General features: G+C 44.2%; 1 protein-coding gene across 4 annotated transcripts in view; it reads right to left on the minus strand.

Moving 5' to 3' along the window:
* LOC140730195 (interferon-inducible GTPase 5-like) overlaps positions 1-19,811 on the minus strand; it is a 67,946-nt gene extending 48,135 nt beyond the window's left edge. For 2 of the 4 annotated variants that reach the window (XM_073050357.1, XM_073050355.1), the window contains exons 1-3: positions 19,671-19,811; positions 19,332-19,583; positions 8,413-9,930 (exon numbers count right to left, since the gene is read on the minus strand). The gene's annotated coding sequence lies outside the window, so the exon portion shown is untranslated. The remainder of the gene's footprint in view (positions 1-8,412; positions 9,931-19,331; positions 19,584-19,670) is intronic. The other 2 variants (XM_073050354.1, XM_073050353.1) reach the window with 1 other exon arrangement.
* Positions 19,812-20,224: the final 413 nt, after the last annotated feature.

The following is a 20,224-nucleotide window of genomic DNA, read 5'->3' on the forward strand; positions in this document are numbered from 1 at the left end:
TGGCCTTTTATATATTGGTGAGACCCGACACAGACTGGGAGACCGTTTCGCTGAACACCTATGCTCGGTCTGCCAGAGAAAGCAGGATCTCCCAGTGGCCACGCATTTTAATTCCACGTCCCATTCCCATTCTGATATGTCTATCTTGGCCTCCTCTACTGTCAAGATGAAGCAACACTCAGGTTGGAGGAACAACACCTTATATACCGGCTGGGTAGCCTCCAACCTGATGGCATGAACATTGACTTCTCTAACTTCCGTTAATGCCCCTCCTCCCCTTCTTACCCCATCCCTGATATATTTAGTATTTTCTCCCCCTCCTCAATTTTTTTCTCTCTCTCTGCCCATCACTCTGTCTGTTCTCCATCTCCCTCATGTGCTCCCCTCCCCCTTTCTTTCACCCCAGGCCTCCCGTCCCATGATCCTTTCCCTTCTCCAGTTCTGTATCCCTTTTGCCAATCACCTTTCTGGCTCTCAGCTTCACCCCACCCCCTCCGGTCTCCTATCATTTTTCATTTTCCCCTCCCCCTCCTACTTTCAAATCTCTTGCTATCTTTCCTTTCAGTTAGTCCTGACGAAGGGTCTGGACCAGAAACATTGACAGTGCTTCTCCCTATAGATGCTGCCTGGCCTGCTGTGTTCCACCAGCATTTTGTGTGTGTTGCTTGAATTTCCAGCATCTGCAGATTTCCTCATGTTTGCTTGTTATAATTAGATATTATTAAGTTACTTTGTTATAATTTGTAAACAAATGGTAGGTATTTGTATGTTAAAGGTAAACATATTGTTTAGCAGTGCCCCAGTTAAAAAAAAACAGTTAATACACTACTAAAATAAAATAAGAGGAGAGTATCGTATAGACTACATTTTCATAAGCGACTACTTTCTGTTGTAGTAACATGTCGTTGCATATGCTATTAGGTTGGAATTGATCTGTATGTGTGTGCCAAGTTTGACTCTACCAGTGAAGAGCCATGAAACTTAGTTCCCGTCTACAGTGTTTTTATTAATAACATCGTTGTGTAAACAGGCCACATAAACAACAAGTCACATGTGCACGGTGGAGCTCAAATATTGAACTTGTCTGTAACTCAGGCGCTGGACCCTCGGTCTGCGTGAAAACACACACCACCTTCCGAAAGTCGCTTGACATCCATCTCCCACAGATGGGTCTCCCACGGGAGTATTGGTCTTTCCTCTCAAAGCCATTCATCTGTTCAAAGCACCTTGTGTAACCTGGCCAGACTCATTACCCAACACCCAGTCCCTCCTCTCAATGAACCATCTACACATTGATTTTAGAAACCCTCCTGGATACACTTAACAAATTCTGCCCCATCCATTATATTTTCACATTTCCTTAATCTGTTTACATAAAATGGATACTAGGGGGGTACAATCCCATCAGTGTGATTGCACTCTTTCTGTTCCTGATTTCTATCCAAATGGATTCTGTGTCTGACCACTGCATTATGTCTCCCCTGAGTTCAGCAGTGATATTATCCCTCATTAGCAGTGCAACTCCCCAACCCCCCTTTTATCTTCTGTGTATCATTTCTGCAAACTTTGAAAACCTGGTACATTAATCACCCATTCCTGCCCTTCTCTCAACCAGGTTTCAGAAATGGCTCCAACATTGTAGTTCTGTGTACTGATCCATGCTCTTAGTTCATACACACTTCAAATTATCTGACCCATCATTCCTGTTATTTCAAACTTGCCTTTCAATAATTTCCCTGCCATCCACCTTCCTGTCTCATTCTACAATTACTGACCTGGTGCTTTGGTTCTCAGTTCCATGAAAAACTAGTTTAGGCCCTCTTGAGTAGTATCAGCAAACTTCCTGACCATGAAATTATTTTTTTCTTGAGTTCAGGTGCAACCTGTCCCTCTTGTCCAGGTCACCAATTCCAGAAAAGGATCCGATGATCCAAAATATCTCAAAACCCTGTCCCCGCACCATCTCTGCAGCCACTCTTTCATCCATGCTTTCACCCCATTCTTTCCTGCACTGGCCCATGGCACCAGGAGATTACAATCTCGGAGGTCCTTTTCCTCAGCCTCTTTCCTAACTCTATGTACTCACTACGAAGAACCTCTTGCCTTTCTCTGCATGTCATTTGCACCAATCTAGTAATTATTTATTGTTATTTATTTATATTCACATGTGCGCAGGTTTTTGTGCATTGAATTAAATGATCTTTATTGTCATTATACATAGGTACAATGAAGTTGCAGCAGCACCAGAATATCTTAATAATGCACAAAGTGCCATTAGTGCAAGTATTTGAGTCCTTGTGTGTGCATGTATGTGCTCACCGTTTCAATCGTTGCTCTGTGGGAGGGGTGTGATGGAGAGCCAGACTCATTCCACCGAGATGTAACACTGAGCGTCATAGGAAGTCATTCCTACCTATGGCCATCAAACTTTACAACTCCTCCCTCGGTGTGTCAGACACCCTGAGCCAATAGGCTGGTCCTGGACTTATTTCCACTTGGCATGATTAACTTATTATTATTTAATTATTTATGGTTTTATATTGCTATATTTCTACACTACTCTTGGTGTGGCTGTAATGAAACCCAATTTCCCTCGGGATCAATAAAGTATGTCAGTCTGTCTGTCCGGGGTAAAAGCTGTTCCTCAGTCTATTTGTTCTGGCTTTTAGTGTGCTGAACCTTTTGCTGGATGGCAACGGGTCAAACAGGGAGTGGCCAGGGTGTGTGGTGTCTCTGGTTATGCTGATTGCTTTCCTCCTGAGTCTGCTGGAGTAGATGATGTCCAGTCCTGGGAGCTCCATCCTGACAATTCGCTGGGCCGCCTTCACCACGCGATGCAGGTCTTGTTGCTCAGCAGCCGTGCAACTGGCATACCACACTGCGGCACTGTTGGTCAGGATGGTTTCAATAGTGCTTCTGTAGAAGTTAAGCAACAGTTTTTGTGGGAGTTTGGCCTGTTTCAGCTTTGTGAGGAAGAAGAGTCTTTGTTGTGCCTTTTTTACAAGCAGCGGGGTGTTGGTGGTCCATGTCAGCTGTTTTGACAACATAACTCCTTGGGTTTTCCACACTTTCCACTACATCTCACATTTACTATTCTATAGATTTGCTAAGTTTGCCTGCAGAGACAGAACCTCAGGGTTGTATCTGGTGGCCTGTATGTACTCTGATAATACATTTTACTTTGAACTTTGAACCCAGCTAACTGTGCGGTTTTCACCTTGGGAGATCAAATAATGACAAGACCTTGGATGAGCAAAGAAGAGGTCCCTGAAAGTGGCTACACAGGAAGACAGGATGGTAAATAAAGCATGTGGCATCCTTGCCTTTATTAGTCAACAAACTCAGGTCAATGGTCTGGAAGTTATGTTGCAGTTTTATAGAAAATTCCCTTTGGGCCTCTGGTTAGGTGATATTAAACCTGATTCGGAATCTGATCTGGGAATTGCATTGAGTTCTGGTTGGAGTTCTGTCGACATTTGGAGAAGGTACAGAAGATGTTTCCCAGGACAGTGCTTGAATGAGAGGGAATGCACTATGACAAGAGTTTGGACAGATTTGGTTGCTTTCTGAGACAATGACAGCTGAGTACAGATCATGGTATAAGATTATGAGGGGCATAGATAGATTATCTAATGTCTCTTTTTTCCTGTTTTGAAATGTCTGATACCAGAGGGCATGTATTTGACGGGAGAGGATACAAGTTTAAAGGAGATGAGTGGGGCAAGTTTTTTTTTAACACTCAAAGAGCCATGGGTGACTGGAATGTTTTGCCTCAGGAGGCATTGAAGAAAGGAGCATTAAGAGGCTTTTACATAGGTATGAGAATATACATGAAATCAAAATATGTGGCATTGCAGAGGGTAAATGGATTAGTTTATTTTGGCATTTAATCAAATAATTTGATTAATTTGGCACAATATGGAGAGTGTGGGCCTTTCTCCTTTACTGTACCCTGCTGTTCTGTGTTCAAAGGTTTTTATTGTCAAATGGGTGTTTATTTATATCATTGCAGCTGCAATCTAGTTATATCAAACGTGAAACAGAATGTAGAGCTGCCTTTCCGGGAACAGCAACAGACAGCTTTATAGGAAAACAAAACGCTTACTCATGTTTAGTCCTGATTGCCTCATTATGGGAAAGATGTGGAAACATGTTCAGCAAGAGTCATTTTCCCAGGGTGCGTGTGCACGCCCGCTCTCTCTCTCTCTCACTCACTCACACACTCACACACTCACACACTCACACACTCACACACTCACACACTCACACACTCACACACTCACACACACACACACACACACACAGACACACACACACACACACACACACAGTTTGCTGGTTGTTGAAAGCCTTCCAACTCTCTAACTTCCCACTAATTTTTGCTGTTATATGCCTCCCCTTTGACTTTTATGTTGGTTTTGACTTCTCTTATTAGCCACAGTTGTGTCATCTTTCTGTTAGAATACTTCTTCCTCTTTGGGATGTACATATCCTGTGCCTTCCAAGTTGCTTCCAGAAATTCCAGCCATTGCTGCTCTGTTGTCATGCCTACCAGTGTTCTTTTCCAATCAATACTGACCAACCCCTCTCATGTCTCTGTAATTGCCTTTAGTCCACTGTGATACTGATTCATCTGACTTCAGCTCTACTTCTCAAATCTCAGGGTGAATTCCATCATATTATGATCACGTCCCTCAGGGACCATGAAACTAGATTCAGAAGCCACTTTAGAAGCCTACTCTGGGCTCTCTCCAATGACAACAAAATAATGAGAGGGTAAATGCAAACAGGCTATTTCCACTGAGGTTGTGTGAGACTTGGGTCAAGTGTGAAAGGTGAAACATTTAAGACAAACATGAGCATAACATCTTCACACAGACAAATGGAGCTAGGGTGGAACAAGCTGCCAGAGGAAATACTGGGTGTGTAATGTTATTTCTGATTAAATGCACCATGGGTTAACAGTGAAGAATCATATTCTGGAAGAATTAAAGAACTTTTATTTACAGTAAAAAAACAAACACGTCTTAACCCAGCCACATGCTGGAACATTCTGGCAATCCTGCACATGCACAGTGCTCTGTCCAATCATGTATTAGCACATCATTGCACGTGATATTGCACGTTGAGCCTAGATCAGAGAAGAGTACCCAGACAGTGGAAAACATCCTGTATTGTCCCAGTACTGAAGAAACCACAACCAAAGGAGTTGAATGACTTCAGACCTGTTGCCTTGACGTCGCACGTGATGAAGACCATGGAGCGACTGATAATACAGAATCTGAGGCCACAAACCAGGCATGCCCGGGATCCGCTTCAGTTTGTGTATAAGGAGAAGGTGGGAGTGGAGGATGCTATCACATATTTGCTGCACAAATCATTCTCTCACCTAGATGGGGTCAGTTGTGCTGTGAGGATCACATTCCTTGACTTCTCTAGTGCCTTTAACACCATCCAGCCCAAGATCTTAAGGCACAAGCTAACGGAGATGGGAGTAGACTCTCACATGGTGGATTGGATAGTGGACTACTTGACAGATAGACCTCAGTATGTACGGTTGGGAGACTGTAGGTCTGACACAGTGGTCAGCAGCACAGGAGCGCCGCAGGGAACCGTACTCTCTCCGGTCCTGTTCACCCTGTACACATCAGACTTCCAATATAACTCGGAGTCCTGCCATGTGCAGAAGTTCGCTGATGACACGGCCATATTGGGGTGTGTAAGGAATGGACAGGAGGAGGAGTATAGGAAACTGATACAGGACTTTGTGATATGGTGCAACTCAAACTACCTGCGTCTCAATATCACCAAGACCAAGGAGATGGTGGTGGACTTTAGGAGATCTAGGCCTCATATGGAGCCAGTGATCATTAATGGAGAATGTGTGGAGCAGGTTAAGACCTACAAGTATCTGGGAGTACAGTTAGACGAGAAGCTAGACTGGACTGCCAACACAGATGCCTTGTGCAGGAAGGCACAGAGTCGACTGTACTTCCTTAGAAGGTTGGCGTCATTCAATGTCTGCAGTGAGATGCTGAAGATGTTCTATAGGTCAATTGTGGAGAGCGCCCTCTTCTTTGTGGTGGCGTGTTGGGGAGGAAGCATTAAGAAGAGGGACGCCTCACGTCTTAATAAGCTGGTAAGGAAGGCGGGCTCTGTCGTGGGCAAAGTACTGGAGAGTTTAACATCGGTGGCTGAGCGAAGGGCGCTGAGTAGGCTACGGTCAATTATGGAAAACCCTGAACATCCTCTACATAGCACCATCCAGAGACAGAGAAGCAGTTTCAGCGACAGGTTACTATCGATGCAATGCTCCTCAGACAGGATGAAGAGGTCAATACTCCCCAATGCCATTAGGCTTTACAAATCAACTGCCAGGACTTAAGAACTTTTTTAAAGCTATTATTAATGCTTTTTGAGTTAGTGATTTAGATGCATATCATATTATTACTGAGTTAAGTATTGTATGTAATTAGTTTTTGCTACAACAAGTGTATGGGACATTGGAAAAAAGGTTGAATTTCCCCATGGGGATGAATAAAGTATCTATCTATCTATCTATCTATATCACATCTTCCTTCCTTAAAAAGAAAAAAAAAACAATTAACAACATTAATCAAAGCAAATCTATATCAGCTAACTGAAACTCTGAAGTCAGCTGTTTTGTTTCGTATCTGCTATTGTAACTTCATTTGCGTTCATCCATTTGGAAAAACATGTTCAACCTGCATCAAATGAGCTTCTTCAGCTATCAGGGCCTGGTTCAGTTTTTCTTTCTTTTTTGCATCTTCATCTTCACTTTCTGGGCCATGACTCTTCTTGTGTTTCTTTTTCTTCTTCTTTTCTGCTTCAAGCTTCTCTTTATGTATCTCAACTAAACTTTTTTGAATACTCTCACATGCCTCCTGGTTAGAATCTGGAATTTCAGGTAGGTAGTTTGCGCCATCCTCCGCAGCAATCTGCTTCCCTGCTTCTGTTTGGAAAATATCTTTCTTAATTCCTTCCATTTCCATTTGTAATGAAATACGAATCTCCTTTTCTTTATCTAATTCATTCATTAACTGTGTAATCTCTTTTTTATGCTGAGTCTTCATCATTTCAATACAGCTTCTCAATTTCTTCACTTGTTCTTTCACTTCTTCCTTATACTGTGCCCAGTGTGAGCGTTCTTGCTCCAGACAGTGATGAAACTGAATCTCATATTCTCTCAATGTCTCTTTCATTATCACTTGCATTGAAGCAACCTCCTCTTGCCATTGCTTCTTCATATCATCAATTGCTTCCTGTTTACTCATTTCAGACACTGCAGCTACTGCTTTTATATTCTCCGTGTCAGCATTTGCCTCTGTGAGCTGAACCTGCAGTCGAGTTACACCACCTTCTGCCGACTGTAATGCAGATGTTGCTTCTGCTCTTTGTCACTATCCAAGACTAAAACTCTTTTCACCAAATCAAGTCTTTCACAGGCCGATACACCCAGAATTGACTGTACATTTTTTGGCACAACCACAAATGAAAGCGTGTGCACAATATTTTTGTATGATACCTTTGCCACACATGTTCCTTTAACTGGAATGTCTGCACCTGAATACCCAGTCACTTTTATATTTGTCTGATGTAACTTCGGTCTTGACTTTAAAGCATTAAACTCAGATTCTGCAAGAACATTTACTTGCACTCCAGTATCAAGTTTAAACAGAATATTGTTTTGATTCATTTGCAATGGAATAGTCCAGTCATTCTTACTTTGTTTATTTTCACAAAGCACATCGATATAAAATTTCTCATGTTTATCTTCCAGCACAGCAATTAATTGTTTCATTTTATTTTCCTTCTTTCTACTTGTACAACAGCAAGAAAAATGATTAATCTTACCGCAGCCATTGCAAATTTTGCCATATGCGGTACACTGATTTGGACGATGTTCCCAGGCACAGCAATCACATTACTTTGTTCTTTCAAATGCCAGCTTGCCCTCTGTCAGTTTCGTTGATGTATTATTATATTTCTTGATATAATTGCGCTTTTTACAGAGTTTACATGGCAGTTTTTGACAAATAGCTCTTAAACTTGCAACATCACGGTCTCAGAAGCTTTGCAGAGTGCCAAAGCTTTTCATAATTTAAATCTTGCTCTCTCAACAGCCTTTCTCTCAGAGCATTATCTTGAATGCCATGAACAGTTCTACCTAGAATGAGAGAGTCCGTGAGCAATCCAAACTCACATGTTCTACTACACTTTCTTAACTTAGTAACATACTGATCAATTGCTCCAGCAGCTCTTTGCGCACGTGAAGAATTTATACCGCTCATAGATTAAATTATGCTTAAGTATACAAAGTACTTCAAACCTGTCCATTATTGACTTTAAATTGAAATTATCTCCATCTTCAAAGACAAAATTATTACATACCTCTACTACGTCATTCCTGATTACTTGGAGCAAAAGTGCAGCTTTGTCTTTTTTTTCTGATTTCTCTTCATGATTGATCGCCGATAAGTACAGTTCAAACTGTTGCTTGAATATCCTCCAGTTCTCAGCTACAATGCCAGTCGGCTGAAGTTTTGGTAAGGGTTGTAAACCATCCATCTTCCCGTTTACAGTTCAAACTTTTTTCTTCTTTTTTTTCCGGTTATCTTCAATTCTTGATTCTCGATTCTCCCATATTATTCTTCCAGAACCACTTCTGACACCATGTTATGTTACTTCTCTTTAAATGTACAGTGGGTTAACAGTGAAGAATCATATCCTGGAAGAATTAACACAGCCACGTGCTGGAACATTGTGGCAATCCTGCACATGCACAGTGCTCTGTCCAGTCAATATGCTGGCATGTTATTCCATGTGATATCACCACAGGATGTTGGTTCAATTTCAACATTTAAGCGAAGTTTGGATTGATACATGTATGGGAGGAATATAGAGGGCTACGATCTGGGTGCATGTCGATGGGACTAGGCAGAATAATAGTTATTCGGTGACTCCTTTGCTTGCATCTTTGAAAACAGTCCTACTTCCATCTTTAAAATCTCTATTTTTCCCTTTCAGGGTTCTTTTGAAGACCCTGACCTGGAGTTACACGTTGACTACAGTTCTTTGCAGGAATGGGTCCCACTCTCGGGGTTCCACAATCAGCCTCTATTTGGCACACCAATGTCTTGACCTAAGATTTCGGCATGGTTTCAGAAGCCGAGGATCTCGAGTAATTGGAGACGGGCGAATCAAGGGTCGGTGTCGCCAAGCGTAGTTGGGGGATTCAGAACATCTGCTGTGTACCTGGGGATCCGGGATCCTTTTGATCTCCAGGCATAGAGCTTGAAAAAAGTGACGTAACAGACTTTTAATATCGTAAACCAGCGAGTTGTTTGTTATCTGTACTGCTCGTTGGAAAAAGAAGTCACCTCTTTCTCCCTTGGAGAAAGAGAGCCTGCAGCATGTCGAATTACGCAGTCTTTGGGGTAACTGCAAGTCTGTGTCCTTGCCATTGCTCATGCTTGAGTGCTGGTAGCGGGTGCGCTTTATTTTTGCCGGTGGGAGGAGGGGTGATTGTTGCTTACTGCCACTTACGCATGGGGGGGAGCTGGGGGGACTTTGGGGTTGTAACATTTAACTGTCATTCATTCTTTGGGGCACTCCTCTGTTTTCGTAGATAGTTGTGAAGAAAAAGCATTTCAGGATGTATATTGCATACATTTCTCAGGCATTAAATGAACCTTTGAACCTCTGATTTACAAGGGTCTGTCTCTGAGCTGTAACACTCTATTCCTCTGACTCAAAATCAGAACATTTTCAAACAACAAGGTTTCTTTTTGATGAAAATCCAATCCTGGTTCTCTTCTGACTCAGCAGCAAGTTCAAAGTAAATTTATCATCAACATACACGTGTTTCACCAGATACAACCCAGAGATCCATTTTCTTACGGGCATACTCTGTAAATCCAAGACCAATAATTAGAATTAGTAAAAGACCAGACCTAACAAAGTGCACAAACAACAATTTACAGAAGTTGATAAACTGTGTAAATATAAAAGAGAAAAATCATAATAAACAATTAATATCGACAACATGAGATGAAGTCCTGGAAAGTGAGGTATCCACATACAATCTCTCTCTCTCTCTGCTCCTCCCTCTTGCTCCCCCATTCCTCTCTTTCCATCTCACTCTTAAAACTAATCGTGACGCAGCCTGAGGGATGATTCCCATTTGCACCAAGACAGTGCTCCTTCTTATACCCTTCAAATATATAACCACAATACTTTTCTGTCTCCAAGCAGTATCAGCCTGTTCCTTCTTGTCTCTGATGAACTTCTGCCTGGTCCCATCCATACCTTAGAAACAGAGACAACAGGACTATAGGAGGGAAACACCCTTCACCAGTATCTCATCTCCAGGATGTGGTTTCATGCTCATCTCCACACTAATAACATTTTCTAAGATGACACCATTTTGTCTTATAGATGTACATTTTGTCTTACAAGTCTTACCAAGGAGGAACCAACTTTAACTCTTTCCTTAGCAATATGCACAAAATACTGGAGGAACTCAGCAGGTCGAGCAGCATCCATGGTAATGAACAAACAGTAGACATTTTGGGCCGAGACGCTTCTTTAGGGCAGGAAAGGAAGAGTGAAAATTCCAGAATAACAAGGTGGGGGGAGGAGGACTGAGGATGATAGTTGAGAAGGTGATAGGTGAAGCCAGGTGTGTGGAAAATGTAAAGGGCTGGAAAGGAAGGAGAGGAGAGTGGAATATAGGAGAAAGGGAAGGAAGAGGGGCACCAGGGGTAGGTGATAGGTAGTTGAGAAGCGGTAGAGGCCAGAGTGAGAAATAGAAGTAGAGGTGAGCAGGAAGGAAGTTTTTTAACCGGAAGGAGAAATCAATGTTCATGCCATCAGGTTGAAGGCTAAGCAGTTGGAATACAAGGTGTTGATCCTCCATCTGGCACAAGAGGAGGACATAGACCGACATGTCGGAACAGGAACGGGACTCGGAATTAAAATGTTTTACCGCCAGGAAGGTCTGCACTTGGTAGATGGAGCGGAGGTGCTCGATGAAGTTGTTCCCCACTTTGCAACTGGTCTCACCAACGTAGAGAAGGCTGCACAGTAGATAAACACAGATTTGGTGCTGAAGAGTTGCCCCACCTGGGAGAAGAGCTTGGGGCCCTAAATGGAGGTGAGGGAGGAGGTGTAGCACATTGATTGCTTGCAGAGATAAATGCTGGGAGGGAGATTATAGTGGGGGGTTTGAATGAATGAGAGAATTATGGAGGGAGTGATTTCTGTGGAAGTGAAAAGGGAGAGATGAAGATGTATTCGGTGGTAGGATCCCTTTGCAGATGATGGAAGTTGTGGAGAATGATGTATTGGATGCAGAGGCTCATGGGGCGGTAGCTCTTTGCTTATAATGTTGAAGAGGTCCCATGATAGTCAAACCCTTGCATCATGGAGTTCCATTTTCCCATCACCTCTCCCCAATAGCTCCCATTATCACTTCCTTACTTATTGGAGTATAGAGCTGGTGGGCTTTGAGTTCCTGCCTAGTCCCCTTCCAACAGTGTCTCCACTCTCACCCTCCCCTTTTCCTCCACAATCTGCCATCAGCTTCACCACTCTACCCATCGATCATTTACTGGTCCCCTTCACAGTGCTGTCCCCTCTCACTAACTTTCCTCACCCTCCTCAGTCCCAATGCTGGGTCTTGACCCATAAAATCAACGAGTCCTTTCTGTCAGCAGATGCTGCTCAACCCACTGAGTTCCTCCTGCAGTCACCCCTGCCCTGCCTGTCTTCACTCTTCCCCACTGAGCTTGAGAACCGGGCTCAGTGCCCCCACCTTTGACAGGCAGAATATCAAAGATAAGGTTTTTTTTTTATTTTTACGCAGTGAGTGGTGGGTGTGTGGAACACCCTACCAGGGGTGGTGGTAGAGGCAGATACATTAGGGACATTTCTGATACTCTTAGACAAACACGTGGATGATGGAAAGATGGAGGGTGATGTGGGAGGGAAGAGTTCGATTGATCCTGGAGTGCATAGAACATGGAGCAACCCACGCAAAATGCTGGAGGATCTCAGCAGGTCAGTCAGCATCTACACTAACTCTAATCCTCCTACTCCTTATTGTAAACACACCACTGTGAAACTGGGTGTTGAACTTCACCACGAACAGACCTCAGACAGTCAGGATGCACAACCGCACCTCCTTCCCCATCATCCTCAGCACAGGTGCCCCCTGGGCTGTGAGATGAGCCCACTGTTGTACACTCTGCTGACACACGACTGTGTGGCCAAACACCCGAGCAATCACATTGTCAAGTTCACCGATGGCATGACAGTGATGGGGCTCATCACCAGCAATGATGAGACGGCTTACAGTGAGGAGTGGAAGAACTTGAGTCCTGGTGCCAGACAAATAACCTCCTGTTTAATGTCAACAAGACAAAGGAGAAAGTTATTAACCTCAGGAGAACTTGCAGCACTCACACCCCTCTTTACATCGCCAGCACAGAAATGGAAATTGAAAACAGTTTCAATCTCCTGGGAGTGCACATCACACTCAACCTCTCATGGTCTCAGAACACATCATATATGGTCAAGAAAACTCATCAGTGCCTCTACCTTCTGAGGAGGTTGATGAGAGCAGGACTTGGCACATCCATACTCACAACATTCTACAGATGTGGACTAGGAAGCATCCTGACAAGCTGCATCATTGCTTGGTACAGAAACTACACTGAAATGGAGAGGAAGGCTCTACTGCTGGTAGTCAAAGCAACCCAATGCATCAGCGGTACCTGCGTAACAACACCCCACGCACTGCCCACCCATCAAGAACATAGATACAGAAAGGTGCTGGAAAAGGTCTAGTAACATCATGATGGACCACACTTTACCCTGCTCATGGACTGTTTGTCCCGCTCCCATCAGAGAGGAGGCTATGTAGCATCCACACCAGGACCACCAGACTCCAACACAGTTACTTTCCCCAAGCAGTAAGGCTGATCAACACCCCCACCAACTAACTCTATCACTACTTTATTATTTCTTGTCAATCTCCTTATGTACATAGTCAATTTATATGTTATTTTATGTATTTATATTTAATGTATAAATATTATGTTGTGGCAACCCACTTCCCAGTGCACTCGAACCGGCTCACAAAGTGACGCGCACCGGCATTGAGGCACCCGGTCCCAAAGAGGGCGCCAAGCCTGCTTCCCCAGCAAGGGGAAAAGCCCACGTGCGGGACGGGAATGTGAATACAGCATTCCCGCCCGGGGAGGGCGGGATCAGGAAGGCTTTAAAGCGAGGTCACGATATTTGAATAAATCTCGTTTGCAACTGCAGCTCACCGACTACGTGTCGTTATTTCAGCGTTGGTGTAGCACACCGCTACAATGTGTTCTTTATCTTCCATGTTTTAGTTTTCTGGTGCATGGGATCCAGAGTAACAGTTATTCCAGTTCCTTTACACTTGTATACAGGAAATGCCATTAAACTATCTTGAATCATGAAGATGCCTTGGAATTTTCCTTGACCCTACCCACCACCGAATTGAAGTTTAACAACAATGTGATGTGAAAACATTTGCTATGTACCTAATGGTGCAGAAAGTTCCATCATCATAACCTCCATGATGTTACATCCTGTGTTCCCACTGAGCACAGTATGTATGGTATATTCCTTCTGCACCAGTTTATCTCCTTGTTTTCCCACTTTCAGTGACCCCTTGAGTGCACTGAGATCCCCCTGTTTCTCAATACAACCAGCGTTTCACCATTTGGTGAGTCCAGCCTTCTGCTCCCAACCACATACTTGTCTGCATTAGACCCATCAGCCGGTACACTGCCCAAGTTAGAACATCCGCCTTTGTCTAACATGCTGTCTTTGGTGTGTATGTTTCTGGCCAACACCCCACCCTCTGCCTCTGCTCGAACCCAAGCCGCTCTCTCTCTAAAGCTTTAAACAGTGGGTGGGTAGGCAAGTTTGCAGATGACACAAAGATTGGTGGAGTTGTGGATAGCATTGAGGATTGTCGAAGATTTCAGAGGGACATTGATAGGATGCAGAAGTGGTCTGAGAAGTGGCAGATGGAGTTCAACCTGGAGAAGTGTGAGGTGGTACACTTTGGAAGGACAAACTCCAAGGCAGAGTACAAAGTAAATGGCAGGATACTTGGTAGTGTGGAGGAGCAGCGGGATCTGGGGGTACACGTTCATAGATCCCTGAAAGTTGCCTCACAGGTAGATAGGGTAGTTAGGAAAGATTATGGGGTGTTAGCTTTCATACGTCGAGGGACAGAGCTTAAGAGTCACGAGGTAATGATGCAGCTCTGTAAAACTCTGGTTAGGCAATGCTTGGAGTACTGTGTCCTGTTCTGGTCGCCTCACTATAGGAAGGATGTAGACGCATTGGAAAGGGTACAAAGGAGATTTACCAGGTTGTCTATGCTGCCTGGTTTAGAGAGTATGGATTATGATCAGAGATTAAGGGAGCTAGGGCTTTACTCTTTGAAGAGAAGGATGATGAGAGGAGACATGATAGAGGTATACAAGATATTAAGAGGAATAGATAGGGTGGACAGCCAGTGCCTCTTCCCCAGGGTACCACTGCTCAATACTAGAGGACGTGGCTTTAAGGTAAAGGGTGGGAAGTTCAAGGGGGATATTAGAGGAAGGTTTTTTACTCAGAGAGCAGTTGGTGCATGGAATGCACTGCCTGAGTCAATGGTGGAGGCAGATACACTTAGTGAAATTTAAGAGGCAGGAGAAATTTAAGGTGGGCTTTATATGGGAGGCAGGGTTTAAGAGTCAGCACAACATTGTGGCCGAAGGGCCTGTACTATGCTGTACTATTCTGTGTTCTATGTAATAATACAACAGCAATGGACCATTCAGCCCCTGGATACTATCCCACTAATAGAAACATAGAATACCTACAGCACAATACAGACCCTTCAGCCCTCGATGCTGTTCCAAACATGTACTTACTTGGTTAACCTACTATACATCAATATGGGGCATTTCAACCTTGTTTCTGTTTCCCTAATATCATAACGTATTTTATAATCATCTATGCAAGTAATTAATAAAAATATTGAAAAAGAAATTACCTAGGGTTACCCATAGCCCTCTGTTTTCCTAAACTACATGTACCTATCTAGGAGTCTCTTAAAAGACCCTATCATATTCACATCCACCACCATCGTCAGCAGCCCATTCCATGCATTCACCACTCTGTGTAATAAAACCTAGCCCTGACATCTCCTCTGTACCAACTTGCAAGCACCTTAAAACTGTGCCCTCTTGTGTTAGCCATTTCAGCCCTGGGGAAAAAAAAACCTCTGACCATCCACATGATATATGCTTCTCATTATCTTGTACACCTCTATTAGGTCACCTCTCATCCTCTGTCACTCCAAGGAGAAAAGGCCGAGTTCATTCAACCTATTCTCATAAGGCATGCTCCCCAATCCAGGCAACATCCTTGTAAATCTCCTCTGCACCCTTTCTATGGTTTCCACATCCTTCCTGTAGTGAGGCAACCAGAACTGAGCACAGTACTCCAAGTGGGGTCTGGCCAGGGTCCTATACAGCTGCAACTTCACCTCTCGGCTCTTAAACTCAATCCCACGGTTGATGAAAGCCAATGCATCGTGTGCCTTCTTAATCACAGAGTCAACCTGCGCAGCAGCTTTGAGTGTCCTATGGACTCAGACCACAAGATCCCTCTGATCCTCCACACTGCCAAGAGTATTACCATTAATGCTATATTCTGCCATCAGATTTGACCTACCAAAATGAACCACTCACACTTATCTGGGTTGAACTCCATCTGGCACTTCTCAACCCAGTTTTGCATCCTGTCAATGTCCCGCTGTAACCTCTGACAGCCCTCCATATTATTCACAACACCTCCAACATTTGTGTCATCAGCAAATATACCAACCCATCTCTCCACTTCCTCATCCAGGTCATTTATACAAATCACAAAGAGAAGGGGTCCCAGAACAGATCCCTGAGGTACACCACTGGTCACTTACCTCCATGCGGATTATGACCCGTATACGACCACTCTTTGCCTTCTGCGGGCAAGCTAATTCTGGATCCACAAAGCAATGTCCCCTTGGATCCCATGCCTCCTTACTTTCTCAGTAAGCCTTGCATGGAGTACCTTATAAAATACCTTGCTGAAATCCATATATATCTATGGCTATACCTTCATCAATGTGTTTAGGCACATCCTCAGAAAATTCAATCAGGTTCTTAAGACACGACCTGCCTTTGACAAAGCCATGCTGATTATTGCAAATCATATTATGCCTCTCCAAATGTTCACATATCCTGCATCTCAGGATCTTTTCCATCAACTTACCAACTACTGATGTAAGCCTCACTGGTCTATAATTTCCTGGGCTAACTCTACTCACTTTCCTGAATAAGTGAACAATATCTGCAACCCTCCAATCCTCTGAAACCTCTCCCGTCCCCATTGATGATGCAGAGATCATTGCCAGAGGCTCAGCTATCTCCTCCCTCGCCTCCCACAGTAGCCTGCCATACACTTTGTCCGGTCCTGGTGACTAACCCAACTCGATGCTTACCAAATGCTCCAGCACATCCTCTTTCTTAATGTCTATATGCTCAAGTTTTTCAGTCTGTTGTAATCAGTTACCTGTGCTCCGTATGTAAATTCTCCCGATCACTTCAATTAACTGACCTCCGCCTTGAATGGGTGAAGGATAAAGCGATTAGACACAACTACATCAAATCGTACAATGCATACCCAGAATTTACTAATCCTATTTACTTTGGCAAGTGGGGGGAAACTGGAGCGCTTTTAAAGAGATCTTATAGTAGATTAAAAGGTGGCCACAACACAATCACGGAAGAGCATCCAAACTCCTCACAGAGGCTGGAATTAAACTCCGATCTTACGATCATCATACCCCATTACTCTAACATGGTTCAAGGCCGCAACCATCGTCTTTGTGCTGAAGGAGTCTTCAGTGTCTTGCCTAAATGACTACCGTCCCGTTGCACTCACATCCATCATCATGAAGTGCTTCGAGAGGTTCGTCATGAGGTATATCAAGACCCTGCTGCCCCCCTCACTGGACCCCCTGCAGTTTGCGTACCGTCCCAACCGCTCAACAGATGACACCATTGCCACCACCCTTCACCTGCCCCTAACACACCTGGACAAAAAAGGCACATACGTTCGGATGCTGTACATAGACTTTAGTTCAGTATTCAACACAATCATCCCTCAGAAACTGATTGGAAAGCTGAGCCTACTGCGTCTGAACACGTCCCTCTGCAATTGATCCTAGACTTCCTGACTGGGAGACCTCAGTCAGTCCGGATCGGGAGCAGCATCTCCAACACCATCACACTGAGCACAGGGGCTCCCCAGGGCTGCGTGCTCAGCCCACTGCTGTTCACTCTGCTGACCCACAACTGTGCTCCAACACACAGCTCGAACCACATCATCAAGTTCGCCGATGACACGACCGTGGTGAGTCTCATCAGCAAGAACGACGAGTCAGCTTACAGAGATGAGGTAGATAGATAGATAGATAGATAGATAGCTACTTTATTCATCCCCATGGGGAAATTCAACCTTTTTTCCAATGTCCCATACACTTGTTGTAGCAAAAACTAATTACATACAATACTTAAATCAGTAAAAATATGATATGCATCTAAATCACTAACTCAAAAAGCATTAATAATAGCTTTAAAAAAAGTTCTTAAGTCCTGGCGGTTGAATTGTAAAGCCTAATGGCATTGGGGAGTATTGACCTCTTCATCCTGTCTGAGGAGCATTGCATCGATAGTAACCTGTCGCTGAAACTGCTTCTCTGTCTCTGGATGGTGCTATGTAGAGGATGTTCAGAGTTTTCCATAATTGACCGTAGCCTACTCAGCGCCCTTCGCTCAGCTACCGATGTTAAACTCTCCAGTACTTTGCCCACGACAGAGCCCTCCTTCCTTACCAGCTTATTAAGACGTGAGGCGTCCCTCTTCTTAATGCTTCCTCCCCAACACGCCACCACAAAGAAGAGGGCGCTCTCCACAACTGACCTATAGAACATCTTCAGCATCTCACTACAGACATTGAATGATGCCAACCTTCTAAGGAAGTACAGTCGACTCTGTGCCTTCCTGCACAAGGCATCTGTGTTGGCAGTCCAGTCTAGCTTCTCGTCTAACTGTACTCCCAGATACTTGTAGGTCTTAACCTGCTCCACACATTCTCCATTAATGATCACTGGCTCCATATGAGGCCTAGATCTCATAAAGTCCACCACCATCTCCTTGGTCTTGGTGATATTGAGACGCAGGTAGTTTGAGTTGCACCATATCACAAAGTCAGCAGCTAACGGACTGGTGCAGAGCCAACAACCTGTGTATGAATGTGAACAAAACAAAAGAGATGTTTGTTGACTTCAGGAGGGCATGGAGCCACCACACCCGCTGAATGCTGACGGGTCCTTGGTAGAGATCGTTAAGAGCACCAAATTTCTTGGTGTTCACCTGGCGGAGAATCTCACCTGGCCTCTCAACACCAGCTCCATAGCAAAGAAAGCCTAGCAGCGTCTCTACTTTTTGCGAAGTCTGAGGAAAGTCCATCTCTCACCCCCCCCACCCCCACCACTCCATCTTCATCACATTCTACAGGGGTTGTATTGAGAGCATCCTGAGCAGCTGCATCACTGCCTGGTTCAGGAATTGCACCGTCTCGGATGGCAAGTCCCTGCAGCGGATAGTGAGGTCAGCTGAGAAGATCATCGGGGTCTCTCTTCCCGCCATCACGGACATTTACACTACACGCTGCATCCGTCAAGCAAATACTATTATGAAGGACCGCACGCACCTCTCATACAAACTCTTCTCCCTCTTGCCATCTGGGAAAAGGCACCGAAGCATTAGGGCTCTCACGACCAGACTATGTAACAGTTTCTTCCCCCAAGCTATCAGACTCCTCAGTACCCAGCGCCTGGACCAATACCTTGCCCTATTGTCCTGTTTATTATTTATTGTAATGCCTGTACTGTTTTGTGCACTTTATGCAGTCCTGTGTCGGTCTGTGTAATGTAGTTGTTGTGCGTTTTCCTCTGTGTTGTTCTTTTTCCCCTCTGTGTTCAGCCTAGTTTTTGTACTGTGTCATGTAACACCATGGTCCTGAAAAACGTTGTCTCATTCTTACTGTGCACTGTACCAGCAATTATGTTCAAAATGTCAATAAAAGTGACTTGACTTAACTAGCCGCTACGCCACCGTTTCCCTCCGTTAATATAAGAAATTAAATCTCACATCACTTACGGATGGCTGGAGGTGTCCAAGATGATGTCACATAACCCTGACCGCACTGTATCGCACCCCTTCCTCTTTCACGGCCCCATCCGATGTCCCTGCTCCGTCTCCTTACCCTGAGAGACGATAGTACTCTCGAGCCAAGGTCAGGACAGGCATGTTGATTTTGCAGCCGTGAGTATAAAGGATAAACATTCTCTAAGGGTGGGGTTGGCGGTGGGGGCGGGCATTGGCAGTAGATTCCTCCTATTCACGATTTTTCTGTACAAAAATTTATTGTCAAACATTATGCAACAAGTTAGGACTTCATTAACTATTTGCAGTTTCAACAGATAACTAGTAGCTCACCCTCTTTTTGTTTTAAAAAGTAATCTTTATTCACGATCTTTCAAGAAGAAACGGCACAACGTTTACATTCATGCTGAATACTTTCCATATGAGAAGGGAGCAGAATTCAGCCGTTCTCTCCCAGTCCCATTTCCCTGCCGTCTCCCCAAAACCTTTCATGCACTGGCTAATCAAGAACCTATCAACCTCCTCTTTAAATATACCCAGTGACTAAAGGCTGATTTATACTTGAGCGGACGGGCTACGCTGCAGCCTGCGCTGAAAACCTGATTTTTACTTCTGCGTCGCTCTTCGCCGTAGCGAGCATGCGTTGATGTGCGCCAAAACGCTAGTTGGCGGTGGGGTTTCTCTGGGGTTGAGTTTCTTCATGAAAGACATGGACGAGGAAATGCATTTCAAACATTTTCACATGTCGGCAGGTATATTTAACGATTTGGTTTATTTATTTCGCATTGGTGTACTCATAGCCTACAGATATGGCGGAAAAGAAGCAACCGGAAATGGGTAGTAGGAAATGCGATGCTGCCAAGCGGACCAATCACAGTTGTTGAGGT

This window comes from Hemitrygon akajei, chromosome 7, assembly GCF_048418815.1.
Source record: "Hemitrygon akajei chromosome 7, sHemAka1.3, whole genome shotgun sequence".
NCBI lineage: Eukaryota > Metazoa > Chordata > Chondrichthyes > Myliobatiformes > Dasyatidae > Hemitrygon > Hemitrygon akajei.